The following is a 17,239-nucleotide window of genomic DNA, read 5'->3' as shown; positions in this document are numbered from 1 at the left end:
GAACTTATTCACCTGTGGAAAAATAAAATTTGTCAGAAATAATGCAAAGAACCATTAACATACGCTACTGGAGAAGGATGATTTTTTCGATGTCACAGATTCAGCATAACTGGTTTCCATGAATGACACATGGGATCTAATAAATTACTCTTATAGTATACAGCTCCACTTATATAATACCAGGGAGCTGAAATCGCAAGCTTGTATTTGGCTTCATTAATGGTGTACCCTCCTAGAAGTATGAACAATTCGGATGACAGACCATCTGTTTGCTGTCAGCTAGGAATGGATGGCGTGGCCCTCAACTACATCATCTGCAGAGGAACTTCTTGAAGAATTCAGTGAGCAATCCCTAGAAAGTAAACTGCTTAATTGTGCTTGTCTTAGCTGCCACTGTAAGAAATTAACATCTCCATTTTTCTCTGGATGTTAAGAGAAAGGGAAAAAAACACATGAAATTTAAAGATACATTATTCATGCCAGGGAAAGAGAGAGGCAGTGATGGAGAAAGTAAGCAAACAGACTGTAAAGGATAAGTTTGAGGGGTTTGGACCTAATAAATATACTTCTGAAGTTCACAGTGCTACTTCTTCCAAAATACAAATTGTCGATCATCTTAGGAAGCACTGCTTTGAAATCGTGAGACTATTGATGCAATTACAATTCACCAAGTAAAAGTAAAGTTGTATTACTTCAGTACATATTTTTTTGTCATGAGTGTAAAAGAGGTTTAACAGAAGTTAATGACCAGATTTTCTTTGGTATCAAGGGATTTTAAAATAATGTACATTATGTTTAAAAAGAGGTAGAAGCGGGTCCCATGTTGCAGGGTTTCAGATAATTGCTCTAACCTTCAGGTTAGACATATAGAGGTTACTGTCCTGTCATGAAGTTTGTTCTTGATTTTAGAAAGAAGACAAGGCTTCTCTTCCAAGATGATGTTCTAACTGCAGTACTCTGTGGGTGATCATTTACTGAGACTCCAAGTGACTTCTCACACCAGAAGAGTAGCAAAAACCCTTATTATCTGGGTAAGTCAGTCTACTTCTTTAGATCTGTTTTGAGGTGACAATAATTTTGTCGTATAGGTACTGCTTCCACCCTACCCCAGTAATTAGATTACACTACAAAACCCAGATAACTTCAGTTGGGTGTGGTAGCATTCCTGTCCCTATTTGGATTCACAGCCCTGATGAGCTATGCAGTGCCGGTAACAGACCAAGGGCCAGAAATGGGGACTTCATCATCCTGGGTGAGAATTCTAAGCACTGAGCCATTATACATGTATTGCAGCACTGAGCTTATCCACACCACAGCCATAAACTGAAACTGTCATTGCATGTCTGGCCAACTCACAACATGACAGAGGAAATGTCATTTGGGCCAGCAGCACTGGGATCTCTAACTTCTGTGAAAGACAGCAGATTTCTTTCTGCTATCACCCTAAAATCTCACCTGAAATAAAATTAGTTTATTAGAATATAATTTATGTGCTTCAGAACCATAAACAGCTGAGTCAAACCTGCTGGCATTTCCAGCAGGAATGTTGATCCAATTATTGAAATTGTCAGCTGCTAGCACCTAGCTGTAATAATAAAATAACATCGATTTACCCAGGGCTTTTTGAGAGCACCTTTCATTCCAAGCCATCCCCAAATGTGCTGTGAACTCATGCACAAGCTATATATAGGAAGAACTTCACCCACCCGTGACAGGCAGCCACCTACGGGATGAATCACTGAGCCTTCTCACGGCTCTCATCATCAGGACGCAGCAGAATGGAACGCGGAGCAAACATGGATGGTACAGGGCTGATCCTCAGCTCCCTCACACTTGTTTTTCTGCACAGTTATTCAGGCCCTCCACTAACGGAAAGCAAAGCAGTTTGTAACATTTTTTTGTTTCATTATGTAACGACCAGACTAGTATGTGTTCATTTATTATTAAAACCCCTCTTCTTGCAAATAAAAAAAAACAAATAGAACATCCCTTGATCATACTTGGTCACATTGTAAAGTTAAAATTGCCCTAAAATTGCAAATGTGATCTATTCACGTATATTAACATATACCTCAATATATCTCATAGCTATTAACGTTTTGTTATTATATTTATATAGAAGAAATATTTTCCAACACAGACAAAAAAAAAAAAAAACAAACACCTGAAACAAAAACCAACACTCAAAACCAACAACAAAACAACAAAAAGGCACCTTTCTTTTAGCAGCACTATCTCCAGAACTGTTCCATCGATTTCTCCCATCTCACTCCACTTAGCCTGTGAAATGTTAACACTGACACACTGTGGGGTTTGTCAGCCCTGAGAAGGTACTTCTCCATTGCCATTACACTTGTTTCTCAAAGAAATAATGTAAACATCCAAGCCACCATCAGCTGTAAGAATCAAGAAAAGCTCTGCTCACACTGTGCTGCTACTGGCTTGGTACTGAAGTGATACTGTTGAGTCTGCTGAGCCCCAGCACATCCCCAATACCTCCTGATTGTCTTCACTCAGCAGGAACCAGAGACACATAGCTTTCCATCCTGCACTAACCATGAAGGAGTCCTACTAAAAGCCAGAGGCATCACCGTCAAGAGATTTATATTTTTCTAAACCTGAAACAAGAATATATTTCTTGTGGGACCTGCGAAAGCCTAGTGGAAGCAGCATAGCCTTAATTTTCAAAATCTAATGTTTTACCAAAGAAATCTTTTAAACCTTGCAGAATATGATTTTTACAAGCTAATGCATATTTTTTTGGCTTTTAAGCACCGAGAAAGAGTCTCTTACATTTTTTAATAGTGAAAGAAACTGAGAGCAGGCTGAAAGTATATGCCGAACTCTGAAAACAGCTGAAATTCAACCCATTTTTTGGCATATGCTAACTCAAAGAAAGCTCATAATTTTCAAACTGTTTTCTCAGAGGAAACAGTGTTGCTGTTTGATTCAAAAGACAGTGTTATTCAAAATTTATTTGTTTGGGGATCTTTCACTCATTCTGAAATTCAGCCTAATTTTCTCTCACTGAAAATGCCACATTGGGAAAAAAAAAAAAAAAAAAAAGATGCAGATCAGATGCTGAACACTTTCTATTCCTTTCATCTAGCACTGTCACATCTTGCAAACTATTCTTATGTCATTATTTGCATTCAATTAGTAGTCTGACTGAGTCAAGGAAGCACAGCGTGTGCTGTGTCTGCTAGATTATCAACACTCAGGGTTAGAGTTTTAGACTCAGGTTTTATTTGGGCACCTTCAGAGTGCAGGATTTTAGATGTGCAAACTTCATCATTTTGCTGAAGCACCAATAAGAGTCCATATAGAAAACCTGATAGGTCTTTTGGTCACAAGATGTTGGTTGTAAAAATTTCTTGCCCATCCTATAAAAAGGAGGAACACAAAGTTTGCATGCTTCCATGATGAATATAATTCATGAATTTACTTTAACTGGTGATTTTCCTACATGGATTATTATTTTGAAGAAACAGCACAACTTACTCCTCATTGAGATTCATGAACCTAGGGACCTGTACTGAGAAAATGTTGCCTTATGTAGTGAGTCCCATGCCAACCCTTGCTCACAGTAACATCTATGAGAAAGCTGAGGCACACCCAGAAAAATGACAGCTGATGTTGTATAGGGTGCCTCAGTTGGAAAACCATGATAAAATTTCAGATTTAACGTGACAGGGTGTAAAATAACAGGGCATGGCTTAATGGCTCACTTCTGCCAGCTTTTTTGGGTGTGTTCAGATTCAATTTCTTCTGTGGTTTGCAGTAAAATATTGCAGTTTGTTTTAGGTAAGATCATTCCTAAATTAGCAATCACTGCACCAATCAAATAAGACAGCATAAATTCTTATAAAAATAACCTTAATGATTTGGAATAAGGTAGAGTTTTTTTTCCACGATTTCATGATTACTAAAACATTTTTATGATGCTGTACAATAACTTTATTCTTTTTTTTGTTTGTTTTTGTACAGACATTTTCAAAGTGCTGTTAATACACGATGGAATAGGAGACTCATTCTGAGTTTAATATTCTATCAACAGTTATATTCAGATTTAATCAAATTCTGTGATTTCTGGTTAATGCTTGTTCACCACCTATATTTTAATACCTGCTTTGGGGCTCTGCTAGAAATATAGAGAAACAAATGTGCATTTTGTATTATATATCCTTAATAGAGTATAAATATTTCGTAGAGTTATACAACAATATGATAAGCCATAATGATTTCTCAGAAAACTAAAAAAAAAACCAATCACAAACAAACAAACAAACAAACAAAAAACCACATTAAACTACACCTTTACAGAGCTTAAGTATGCATTTATTATTCTTGTCATAGCAAGTACTATTTAATTATAATGTTTAGCAAATGTATTTATGTTGCATTTTGGTATTCTAAACCAAGAAAAACTAGTAGACAGGATGCCTTTTGACAAGAAGTAGTATATATTCTGCATTCATAGACAAATACCATTAAGCTGCTGATTCAACTACAACTTTCATTTTGAGCTTTTGGACAGATAAATATGTGGTCTACTACAAGTGTAGCTAAGACTAAAATATTGATCTTCAAACATGCTGCTTGTCATCTCACTCTGGAGCCATATAATTTCTCCATGCACAAGACAGTCCTAAAAGTGCATCTAACCCACTCGGTTGCAAAGTCACTCTCTCTCTTAGGCCCTATGATCAAATGATTATTTTAGTGATTTACAGAAAGTGGAACAACTTTGGAAGTGAGTGAGGAGAAGTGTATTGAAGATACCTCCTACCTCAATGTACTGGCACAATCAATCAGGACTACTTTCCTAAATTTTCTGTTTGAAGATATGGAGCTAAGTAAGTTTCCTGACTTGAAAATAAAAGCATTTTTATGTGAATCCTGAATGGAGGGATGCATCATCCTCCAGTACAAATTACAGGCTTTTCTTCTCAAGTAGTTTGCCATAATTTCCTGATTGTACTCAGCCCCTGACTTTCCAAGGCTAAGTGTTGCAAAGATGAATTTACATCTTGGCAAAGTCTTCTCTTTTTGTCTCCGTTTTAAAAATGAGAAGACTGCTTCTTTGTTTTATGGCAAATAAACATAGCATTGGGAGGACATTCTCAGATGTAGGCCCACAGGACTGCACTTATAGGAGGGTCTTAGTTGTCTAGGCCCATTGTAATGAGGCACTGCTCCTCAAAGCACTGGTAAACCATGTTTATGACTTTGTCTCCAGCACCTTAACTCACTGTACCTCATGAAATTCATGGGAATTTCCTTGGTTGTTCTGAAACTCCTGGAAACTCTGGGAAACTGGTACTCATGCAGTATTGATTTGTTTCCATCTGACCAAATTCTGTTCTGTTTCTCAAATATGACTAATGTAAAAAATTGTTGTTGTTGATTTTGCTTCCATGGGAAGTTTAGACAACTCTACTTTCATCTCCATACTGAAATAAAAACTTGGTCAAAATATCCTAAATTCCCATGAAGCAAAACTGAATTTCAGCCAGCTTTGATCTAAGCAGTAAAGCCTTATCCAGCATTAGAGTCTAATTTAATCTTTTAAGGAGCTATTAAAATACTGAAGCCTTGTTGTGATAAATCTCAGCCTGTAGAGGGAATTTTAGTGAAAAAATTATAATCTCATGAAAATGCCGTCAAGGTCATAATAATACTACTATAAAAAGAAATGTGAACAGTTCACCTCAGTTTTCACTTGTTTCAGGATACCTATGGGCTCTTGTGCCAAGCAGCCTCATAGTAACTAATGCTTGATTTTGTGAAATTACTTTAAAATCAAGGCAAAATGGAATGACTTCAAACACTCATGAACTGATATAAGGCACAGTATACGTCTGCATAGTATGGATATCTTATTCCTGATTACAATGCCTCACTTCATTTATAATAAAAAAGAACACTGAAGGTAAGTTAATAAAATACATATTTCTATTTACAACCTTGACCATGGAGGTTGACTTGGCCATTCTAAAGACTCCCTTTCTCCTTCTAACAGCCATTTGATCTGGAGTTATTAGACCTACTCGGATTACCTATTCCTTCAGGATATAATCCAGAAGAGTACTTAGGCACCTAAATTGTAATGTATGTAGGGAGGGTATGTTAAAAGAGAGAAAGAATTTTACTTGTACTGAAAAGGTGAAAACTTCCTCTGATTCTCAGTGTTATACTGCTGTGCATTTCTGTAAGTGCTGCCTTGGTACTCAGTTTCCACATGTGGTCACTTGGAAGGAAACATCATATAATAGGTATCCCTCTGACTACAGATACTCAGTCTTAAGTAGGGGTCAAAGCAAACCATGCTTACATTAATTTGTCTTCTAAGCTTTCTCCCCAGGTGTAAAGTGAGAACTACTTAAAGTCCGTGCCTTAGGACTGTGGCTTTACTCATATCCAAAAACAGTTAAAGAAATAAACAAAGCCTCTAGGCTGGGGTATGGATAAGGGACAAATAAAAATAAATGACAAAATATATTCTCTGTTTTCAGAACAACTACCCTAAACCCAGCAGGAAACTCAAATCTTTCTTTGGATGTGGTTGGGTGGTGGGATTCAGAACACTGACCAGCTTTGCTATCAAAGATACCTGCTGGGAGAAAGACAATGGGCTGAAATCATCTGGAGGCTGTGAAGCACTTAATTGTGCAACAGAAATGAATACTCAGAGACCCCTTAGCGAAACAATTACTAATGTGCATTTCAGAAGAAAATGGTATAACCTTCATGCTCTTTCGTGTTTCTATTCCTCGTGTATCCTTAAGTTGCACTTTTTTTTTTCCACTCCTCTAACAAGGAGATGATAAATTAATGCCTGAGCATTTTCCAGTCTTCTTCAAAATGCCTTCTGGTTCTCTTTGTCCACCCATGTGTGTAAGAAATGAATCTGGCTCTTTGTGCCTCTGTCAAATTTGCACTAAGTAAATAAAAACTGAGTTCATAATTTAGAGCTGGTGGCAATAGGAACTGAGTCAAAAATCAAAACTAAATTATATCAGGCAGATATAATAACAGAAAGTACTTGGCAAGTATCTCAGGCAAAGGAAGTCCAACAGCTTCCTCTTGACATGTATAATATGCTCCATGCAAGACCTGCAATATTTCTTCTGTGCAGGATATCTCCGTGATTGCTCAATGTGGAAAGAAAGTATCAGTGTAAAAAGAGAGGCAACTGCAACTCAACAGGGGATGTCATGAATATTTTTAATATAGTGTGTGGGGGAAGGAGGTTCCATTTAATTGCCTCTTATGGAACAGGAGATAATATTCAGTAGATTTTTTTCTTTACTTTTTAAAGTATGGAGGTGGGTGTAGATCCTCCATGGGGCTGATATGGTAGGAATCACTGTGATATTGGGAACTATAAACTTCTAAGGCTCTGTTTGAAGAAATCTAATCTTAGAGGGTGGGTGCTTCATCAAAACCTTGTTTGTAACTAATTGTTTAGCTGTGTAGGTTGGCAGTATAAGCACAGCACTGAACTGATATCTTTGGGAAGAGGGATATTTACATGGACATAGTGCAAAGATATTCGTCCTTTCCCACTTGGAAAATGAATGGACTTTGAAACTTAAAGGTCATTGCATAAACTTGTCTGGTAGTTCAAAGCTATTGCTAATATTTAAAACAATGCCTTGAAGGATGTGCAGAAAAGAATTTTTGGTGTATGTGCCCAACTGCATATTTGTGTATGCACCCTGTTTCTAGTATTGCAGACTGTTATATTGAATATGTCATAATGCCCTACGTAGACTTCTGTGCCAATTGTCACTGTTCCCTGGTGGCATAAATGCATATATTTAAGGATATTTAACTTCTGAAATTTATCCCATTAATTTCTTTATTTTTATTTATTTACATTGGATCTGAATGTGTATATAAATAATTATCCTTTTAATTATGGCAGCTTTGTAAGGCACTACGTATTAAACAGTTGTTCAGTCAAAAGGCAAGGGAGACATTCTGGGTTTACATTGTATGTAGAGCCTTCTGGCCCTGAGTATTAAATTCCAGTATAATGAGGACCTTGTGCTTGCTGTATACTAGACGGGGATTCAGCTTATACTGCCAAAGATCTGGCACCGATGAAAGACAGAGCAGCAACTGCCAAAAATTACTCGATATTGTGTAAGCCCTTGTGCTATACAGTCTGATAGTTGAAAGGGTTCATGTGCAAAAGCAGAATCTGCAGATGAAATGTATACAGTAAAGCAACATTTGTAATAACCATCTGTTATGTATCCCCTCCTCTTCTTTTATGCACACACACATATACACACAAATTGCATAGCTATAAAACACTATGTGGCCATATTAGCGCTTTGGGATAAATAATATGGTGAAAAAATTCAGTATTTCCCTACACAATCTTTTTGTTTGTGGAGAGGAAGAAAAGTTATTTGAGCCTCAAGGAAGTGGAAGCTGAGATTAAGCCCTGCAAAAATGATAAATTTACAGTGGAACATCTCTGTTAAATTTTTTTAAGTTTGCAAAGTGGACCTCAAAGTTTTGAGAGCAAAAGTAGGTTTGGGGAAGCCAGGAGAAAGGAGTGGTTTAAATTTTAGAATACAATCAATTTCCTTTCTAGAATAAAAGTAATGAAAGAGCTTTGGCAAATTACACCAAAGATCATCCAAATATTCTTGAACCGGTGAAAAATTTCCATTAATTTTTAAGCCAAAAAATACTGAAAACTTCTCCTATGTAACTCCTGCTGTCTTAAGTGGTTCTAATTAGCTGCTCTTAGAGAAGTACTTGACAAAATTAGTACTTGTGTACCCTGCTTATTTATCCAACCTTTCTCCAGAAACTGAGGCATAGATCATTTTAACGTAGCTGTATAATATTATGATTTTAACCTCTTTGCAGTGTACACTATGAGATCCTGGAATTTTTTGAACACAGAAGCACAATCTTGATTTATTCTGTATTTACATTTCAACATAGTTAGCCTGATTACAGGAAAGCCTAAAAAAAAAAAAAAAAAAAAAAAAAAAAAGATAGCCTTTTAAAATTAAGTTTAAATAATTCTTTCACCCTGACAGTTCTTCTGTCCTTGGAGCATCTCAAAGAGGATGAGATGGAGGGTGACAGTATTGAAGGAAATTAAACAGATGAAGACTATTTGTAGACAAATTGCAGACATACTAATCTTGGTAATTTACATTAAAGCCTAACACTTATCCAGACCTCTGTCATGTCAAAAAGAAACAAAAGAGAAAATTTCTAATTTCTCTAGTGCACTTCAGTTTAAATTATGTTCTGCTACATCCACTGAGGAATCATATTAATATATGTTTGTAATTGCAATCCTGAAGTCAATTTTGGATATATATATATATATATATATATATTTTATTTTTTTTTTCTGGTGATATTAGATCATTGTTTTAGTGTGTTTGCTTCCTCTTCTTCCCATTCTCTGCCAATTGCTTTCTTTTTCCCAAATGTTACCGATATGATAATCACCATCATTATACAAATTATGCAGAAGGACTCTGTGCTTGTATAATCTTATTCCTACCATACTCTGTCACATTAGAGGAAAATGATATAGTCAAAACAACTTTGACTCATTGTTGTCTGATAAGTACATACAATCTAAACTAATTCTTGTAAGCCATGCTGGTGACAAGAATTTGCATGTCATTTGTATAGAATGTATCTCACCTAACTTTGGCTATCCAAAATTAAATATCTTGTCATATTTCATCATCTGGACTCCGTGTAAATCGAACAGTCTAGAACCTACAGAATATGGTTCTTCTCAGTGATTCTGGATATCTGCATTAGGTTGAGATTTACCAGCCACACGTCCTGGGTTCACAGGAAGCCCAAACACAGATGTTTCAGCCATTTCAAAGTTAGGCATCTAGTCGAAGTTAGGAAAGATTAAATCTCACACTTAGAATTACTGGTTGGTGAAGGTGGTGGAAAAACAAGTTTCCCAGCCTGATCTTCTTTCTTGGAGCCACAATGGCACACATTTTGTGTGATTTTGAAGGTCTAATCCAAGCTCTTGGTGTTGCATACATAAGAATGAATGAATTAGCATTTGGTCTACCAGCCTACTCACACCAACAAGGGTCCATTTTGTTAGGATCCAGACACGGCAGTTGGGTGAACTTAGAGAGATCTGGGACTCCCTAGGGGACCCCCCAGGGCTGCGACACAGGACATTCTTTTAATGTAATCAGTGTACAAACTGTAGCACAGGTTGCTACAAAGAAAAGTTAGGCATCCCCATTCAGTGACTGCATATTTTTCATGTGTTTCTATTTACTAAGGACAGCAGATGTACATTTTTAGCCTTTAGTAAATGCAGAAAAATTATATACTACCTGACTGATCCATTAAGATAGTTTCTCCAATACCAAACAAAGGTCAAACCAAGATAAATGTTTCCCGCTTACTTATGGAGGTAGTACAGAGCTGCAGTAAAATTTTTGGCATTGGTAATTCCCAAACACTTATCATACAGTGTCTAAGGAAAAAAGATTTGTCATTTTCTTTTAATGAACATTCTGAGTTTTTGCTAGCTACCGGTAGAATTACTTTAACAGGCTGATGGAACAGAGGGGGAGAAATGGACTGCAATTCTGTAGGAAATCATTAATTGTTCAGACCACATCTTTCTGTAGATTTCTACAGGTAATATGAAACTATTTTTAAGCAGTGACTTGGAATAAGTATCACTGTGAAGAAAAGAACTGTTTTACACAATTTCCTACATCATCTGAAGTACAGTTACAGCATTTTAGAAGAATGACAAATGAATAAACATATATTTGAATCACTATGAATTGGTGAAGTGGATTAACATTAAGTAAATTTGAAATGAAGACTAACAAATATAAACCTCCTTAAAGCCAGAACAGAAATGTAATGTAGCCATTCTCAAATAAGTCTGAGGATTAAATGATGAAATATTTGTCAGAAGCTAATGAGCCATCATCACAAGCAATAGGGTATTAAAATGGAAAAAGGGAGTTGCTATGAAACACATTTTTTCTGATTAATTTTTAGATTTTTCTAAGCACATTTTTTCCCACATGCATATGAATTCCAAATTGCAGCTTTCTTGCCAATTTGGAGTTGAAACTAATGGCTTGTGACCGTATAATGAGTTGTAATATTTAACTTGGATTCTGTGATCCCAAATGTACTTGAAAGTTTTGATATTTTTGTTCTACATGTGGCAGTGCAGGGAAAATGTCTTCCTAGTCATCTGGAGTTACACAAACATTCATTATTATGAGATACAAAATTTATACCTTCATCCTTTCTCTTCTCCTACCCTAGCAATGAGAAAACAGAGACTGCATTCACAGACTTCTCACAAGCACTGTGGTTTCAGTTCTCAGCAGGTGAATGAAACATCTTAAAACTTCCCCACAAAGGCAATGTGGAGTGGTTGTTGGAAAAGGTGACTCAAGTGACCTGCCTGTTTCAGCTTATGTCTTACCATGACATGTTGGCTGAAGTCACTTAGGAAAAGCTTTTCAAAGTCCACCAGCCTTGATTTCTCTCTCCTGCTGCTGAGGTCAATGAGAGAGTTGGTGTTCTCTTGGTTCTCACTCATAAATATCGATGTGAAAACTCTCATGAACTTCAGCAGAAGTGAGGACAGCAATGTTAGATGCTTTTGAAAATCTCATCTGCTGTGCTGCTGTTTAATGCTCCATAAAAAGGAGCAATGACTGTACTGAATTATGTGCAATGAAGGTTCAAGTACTGGTATTTGAAAGAGCATTGAATTAGTTGAGATAGGTAATAGGTAAGTACCAATTATTATTAAAATTTCATCCCCTGTAAAAACATATGTGATTTTTTTTCTCAACTGGCAGGTGTAAAGCATACATGCAGTGGCCTTGTTTGGATATAATTGTTTTTCATTTGAAGAGAAGTCAGAAGACAATGGGTAAATAATTGCTACAATAATTTTGAACCACAAACTTCCTTCTATCAAAGTTATCTATGTCATTCCCTTATTTTGAAATAAGTTCCTGATAACAGGTCATAGCATCTAAAAATGATTATTATCAGAAAATCAACTTTCAGATTGTTACACTGCAAAAGAATAACCTTTCTACCACGTTTTTTTTTTGCCTATGGTTGGAAACCGTTTTCAGTAGTGTCCTTGATACAGCACACAGCTAGCAGCTAGCACAGTTGTTGTTGCATTGTGAAAAGGCAGACTATTTCTTTGCCTGATTTTTTATCACTTCAAGACAGTTTTTCTTGTCTTTGTTTGTTCCTAAAACCTGGCAGTCTCACCCTTGGAATGTTGTATTCTCTAAAGAAGTCATTCTCCTCTCAGGCTAAGTGATCTCACACCTCTTACTTCCACCATCATGTCATCGTGGTTACACCAAACCTCTCTGAATGTGTAGTGCTTAAAAAATCTGAGATCTGTCTTTCTGCACCCAACTGAAGTTCATTCTCTCTAGGCCTCCAGGCATGGTTACTGTCCTAGATATTTAGTTTTAATGCTTCTAACTCCTAAGACGCTAGTTTGTGTGCAGCCTAAGAACTGAAAATACTCTTGTTGGGCTAAAGATTCATAGTCTTAGTGTAAAACTGCTGCTTATGGAATATTTGGTCTTGTTTACAGTATCAACAAACACATCAGTGCTTGGATTACTATATATCTAAAATGTTCCCTTTAAGATGTAGTCAAAAAAACAGTGCTAGACTGTACTGTGATATAATGTGGGAAAATCTCAGCCACACGTGGTAGTGCTGAAGACATTTACCCAGGTCTAATCCACCAAGCCTCCTGAGGACTGCATTCATTTTTTAAAAGATTGCAACAATCAATAGAAAATTAAAGAACACATCTATAAATTATTCATGACAATAAATCTCAATAATTGAAGTATGCCACATGATGCACAGCATTAAAAATTTGCATTGCTTGTCATTTCCAGATCAATATTAAAGGGATTGTTGAATTGAAATCAAGGGAAAACAGCAAACATGGAAAAAAATCAAAAGTGAACCACAATGTAAAATCCATAAATCACTCAGTCATAAATAATTAAGAACAACCCTTTTTTTTTTTTTTTTTCCCTCCCTCTCTCTCCAATATACAACACAGGGATCAGCACTTCTTTTGGTGACATTTCAAACTGTACACTATGCAACTCTCTTGGTTTTACTTTATGTTTGTTAGCAGCATTAGTTGTCCATTCATTGCTATTTAAACGAAAACTGAGAACCACATTTTTAGCTGATTTAACCTTATTTAACTCTATTAAAGCTGCTGCAATTCTTACCCAGAATTTGATGTATTATACTACCCTAAAATTTAGCTAGTACATTTGGTTAGACTTTAAGAAGTAAACACTTAAATGATATTCAGACCTACCCCCCAATCTGCTGAAACTGATGAAAAGCCTTCCACTGGTTTTGGACAAGGCCTGTTATTATCATTTAATTCTCAGATCTAGCAGTTCTGTGATCATTCATCTACTAGTAAGGATAGAGAACAATATGTCATGAACTTTCCTCTCCCTGCCCTTAAAATATTTGACGTGATAGGCCAGATGAATTATCACGGGACTTCTTTAACTGGTGTGGTGTTTATGGTGTTCTATATCCCCAAATAATGGCATCTAATTGCTCCTCAATGTTACCTTCATGCCTTCAGTCACTGATATCCTGGACATACTTTGGCAATAACAGGTCCAGATTCTTCCAGAAAGGCATGAAAAATGCAACTGTAGCTGTGACACATGCAGATCTGTTTATATGTCTTCCTTCTCATAGCTGAGGTAGTTCCATGTCCTCTCACATTACATCCTGAGATACAAGTGCTGGGTTGGGTCACATCACCAAGCAGAGGCTATGATGCTATGCTGAGGCTGACGTGCATCAGATGGTATCAACGGTCAGCTACAATTCTCTAGATGATCACAGTTGGGTAAAAAAGCAAGATACTGCATAACATCACCCTGGGAAAAAGCTCTTGAAGAGCCAGTATACCAAAAGCACTTGTTTAACAAAAAAATAATAATAATAATAAAAAAAGCTTGACCTAAGTATTGTCACATGGTATTCACTTCTAGAGAAGCAAAAAGAGATTATTTGCAGATAAAGAATTCTGCCTATGAAATTACTCTAGAATTTAGAATTAGAGCCAAGGTAAAAGTATGTTTGTAAATATAATACACACTGGATTTGAATTAAGCAATAGATAACATTTTCTAGCATAGCAAGTACTGAGAATTCACATTGTATTTTCTGCAACAACCTCTGAACTGACAGAAATGGACACCTAATTCCTTCTGAAATGAATGAACATGTGGTCTGCAGCACCCAGAGGCAGACTTTGAGAATCTTAGCCTTGATCATTTTTGATTCAGTGGCTTCTGTTCTAGTCACGAGTACTAAAAGCTGAATGGAAAGTTGTGTTTCTCTTGCTTTCTGAGAACCATGTTTAAACTATTTCTGTCAATGCAGAGTGACCAAATGTACCAGTCTTTTCCAGTACATACTGTTTCCTTTTTCCACTTTTGTCCAACCTGGTCTAGCTTCTGGTTAAATACACAGCTTAATAATAGACTGCATTACATGTTAAAAAAAAAAAAAAAAAAAGCATTCACACGTGTGACGTACTAATACTATTTTCTAATGTGGTACAAGCCTCAGATGTATTATAACAAGCATCTCTGTACTACTTAATGTACACAACTATTTTCTAATCTCAGCTTCAGGACAGAAAAAGTAAATTTTTCAGCAGTGTACTATAAAGATACCCAAGGGAAATACTTTCAAAGGAAAGCCTTTTTGGTTCTGGTTATAAATACCAAAACCTTTGGTTGCACATGAAGCTCTACTTGAATTTCTTTGACGACATTGTGTATTTGGGGTTTCTGTTTAGAAGAGGGTCTTTCCTGTTTGTTCCATTTATTTCATCTGTTTTTTTACATGCTAATCGGTGACACCATAACAGATAAAAGCAGACTGTGACCAAGCCAATGGCTTATGCCTTTCAGTAGACTCTCCAACTGGAACATTTCCAGATTCATTTTACAAACAACATGTGTTGCTTTAAATGAAAGTATGCGAGCATCATATAAGCATGTTTTTTTACACTAGCACACAAACTGACTAGTGTAACACCCAGTGCCATCAGCAGAGACTTGACTATTTATGCCATGGACAAACTCAGATTCTTCTCCTTTCTACTCAAAGTCTCACGCTTTTTGTGTTTAGTTGAGTGAGGTTTCAAAGCACTCAAGAAATTCTCAGAACCAGAATGAGCCCATTATCATCAAGGATCTGCAGAAAACAAACTGCAGGCTGGAGCTGCACAAAAGATTTTAATGAAGTCAAAGTCTGCAGCAAATGTAGTATACAAGGCAGCTTACAAATGTTAGATTATGAAATGTTTGATTATGAAATAGTAAGGTGGGTTGTACTATGTTGTGCTTAGGAAACTTCCCTTGAGAAAAGGGGAAAATATTGAATGAGATAGGGAACTTCCATAAACATCATCATCAACATTATGACCACATCTGCAAAGCAGGCATTTGTTTAGCTTTTTGTTTGTTTGCTTGCTTGTTTTATTAGCATCATTTCCCTCTATTCTTTCTGTTGGCAGAGCCATACCTTCCAAACGTATAATCTTAGTGGGGATTTCAGACAGCAATGGTGACAAAGAGCTCCTTGTGAGGTGTGGATCCATCAGGAAGCGGAAAGCTATCTCTTCAAGGAAGATGGCTGATGACAAGGAGCAGTAACACAGATGTCAAAAAAGAAAATTGTTCTCAGACTTTCTGATGAATATGGAAGACATTCCATTTGTGAAGAATACAGGGGGAGCAATGTGTTGCCTGTTCCAAGCAATGTGCTTTGCTAACAGATGATGGATTGCCAAATGCATGGGCCACTTCAGCTGGCAGAAAGCCCTGGTTAAATCATAATTTGGCAGCAGTGAATTTCTAATGAACTGCTTTCCTAATTTCATAGAGAATGGCCAGTGTGCCGCAATGGGAATATTGCAGAAACGATGGTGTCAAAAACACACCTAGAGCATGAAAAAGCAACACTGATGTATGTGGCTTTTTAGGATCAATATCGTTGTCCCAAGTGTTGACCTTCAGCAAGACCACAAAGGAGAAACTGGTTAAGTTAATCATCCCCTCTGCTATTTTGGACTCTGGCAGACTTCTCAGCATTGCCATTCAGCAATGAAACAGCGATACTTTCAGTTTTGACCCTTGTATAGCTACCTTGTATAGGTAGCTTTCTCCCTTATATACAAAGGAAAATGGCAAGTGATGGTGGGCAATCTATGAGGTTTATTGCACAGTGTGTGGGCTGAGCAAGCCTAGATGATTCAAAAGCAAGGACAGTCGGGCCTGGTGGCTACCTCTATAAAGTCAGGTCTGGGAATTTGTATTCACTATGTGAGAGTACAGACCATACTGCTTGTGGCAGTTTCTCTTTGCTGTGGTGTAGTTTATTATGACAGAAACCAGGGTTAGTGTTATCTTGCCCAGCTGTTGAGACAATGATTATGTGCTTTTCCTTGATACAGTGCTGTCTCTCCCTTTAAGAGAATTGGTGTTTGCAGGGTTTCTTTGTTTCTGTAGGAATTTTGCCAGCATCTGGCAGATAAGCCCTGCAATATGCACCTCTGCAGCAAGAATAAAGCCAGCCACAGAACCAACCTGGGGCAACCAGAAAGATCACAGGTGAGACCAGTCCTTCTTTTCCTGGAAAAAAATACCATGTCCCCTGCTAGAAACAGTAATATAAAACCAAACCAAGACAAAAAAAAACAAAACAAAACAAAAACAAAACTGTACTATTTCAGAACTAACACAAGAGAGAATGAATCTTTGAGAGGGTTATCCCTTCCCTTGTTTCTGCCTTGTTGATGCAGGATAATAAAGTTCTGGTAAATCATCGTTTTGTCCCCTCCTGTCCAGGTAAGAGAGGTGATAGGAGAGAGGCACAGACCAGAGGCACAGAGAGTGCTAGTGAGTAGCCTCTGCTCCTGGATCTCATGTAGCTCAGTGCTTGTTCTTTCTACCTGTTATTCAGTTATGCAGCCTTATCAATCACAGTCTTACTGTGAGTGAAATATCATGACGTGATTCTAGCGAGATATATAGAATCTGAATGGAAGGTTGGTTCATTCTTTATTTACTTTTACATAAAGATTCTTGTCATTTTACTAAAATTAACCTTACTAAGAAACACA

General features: G+C 36.9%; 1 long non-coding RNA gene across 1 annotated transcript in view; it reads left to right on the top strand.

Moving 5' to 3' along the window:
* The first annotated feature begins 516 nt into the window (after window positions 1-516).
* The window catches only part of LOC140003294 (uncharacterized), a 49,070-nt gene continuing 32,347 nt past the window's right edge, over window positions 517-17,239 (top strand). Inside the window, exon 1 of the long non-coding RNA XR_011811671.1 lies at window positions 517-1,031. This is a non-coding gene — a long non-coding RNA (uncharacterized lncRNA). The remainder of the gene's footprint in view (window positions 1,032-17,239) is intronic.

This window comes from Anas platyrhynchos, chromosome 10 (assembly GCF_047663525.1).
Source record: "Anas platyrhynchos isolate ZD024472 breed Pekin duck chromosome 10, IASCAAS_PekinDuck_T2T, whole genome shotgun sequence".
In the NCBI taxonomy this organism is placed as follows: Eukaryota; Metazoa; Chordata; class Aves; order Anseriformes; family Anatidae; genus Anas; species Anas platyrhynchos.
Note: the sequence above shows the minus strand (reverse complement) of the source record. Positions and strands in the feature narration are given on the sequence as shown.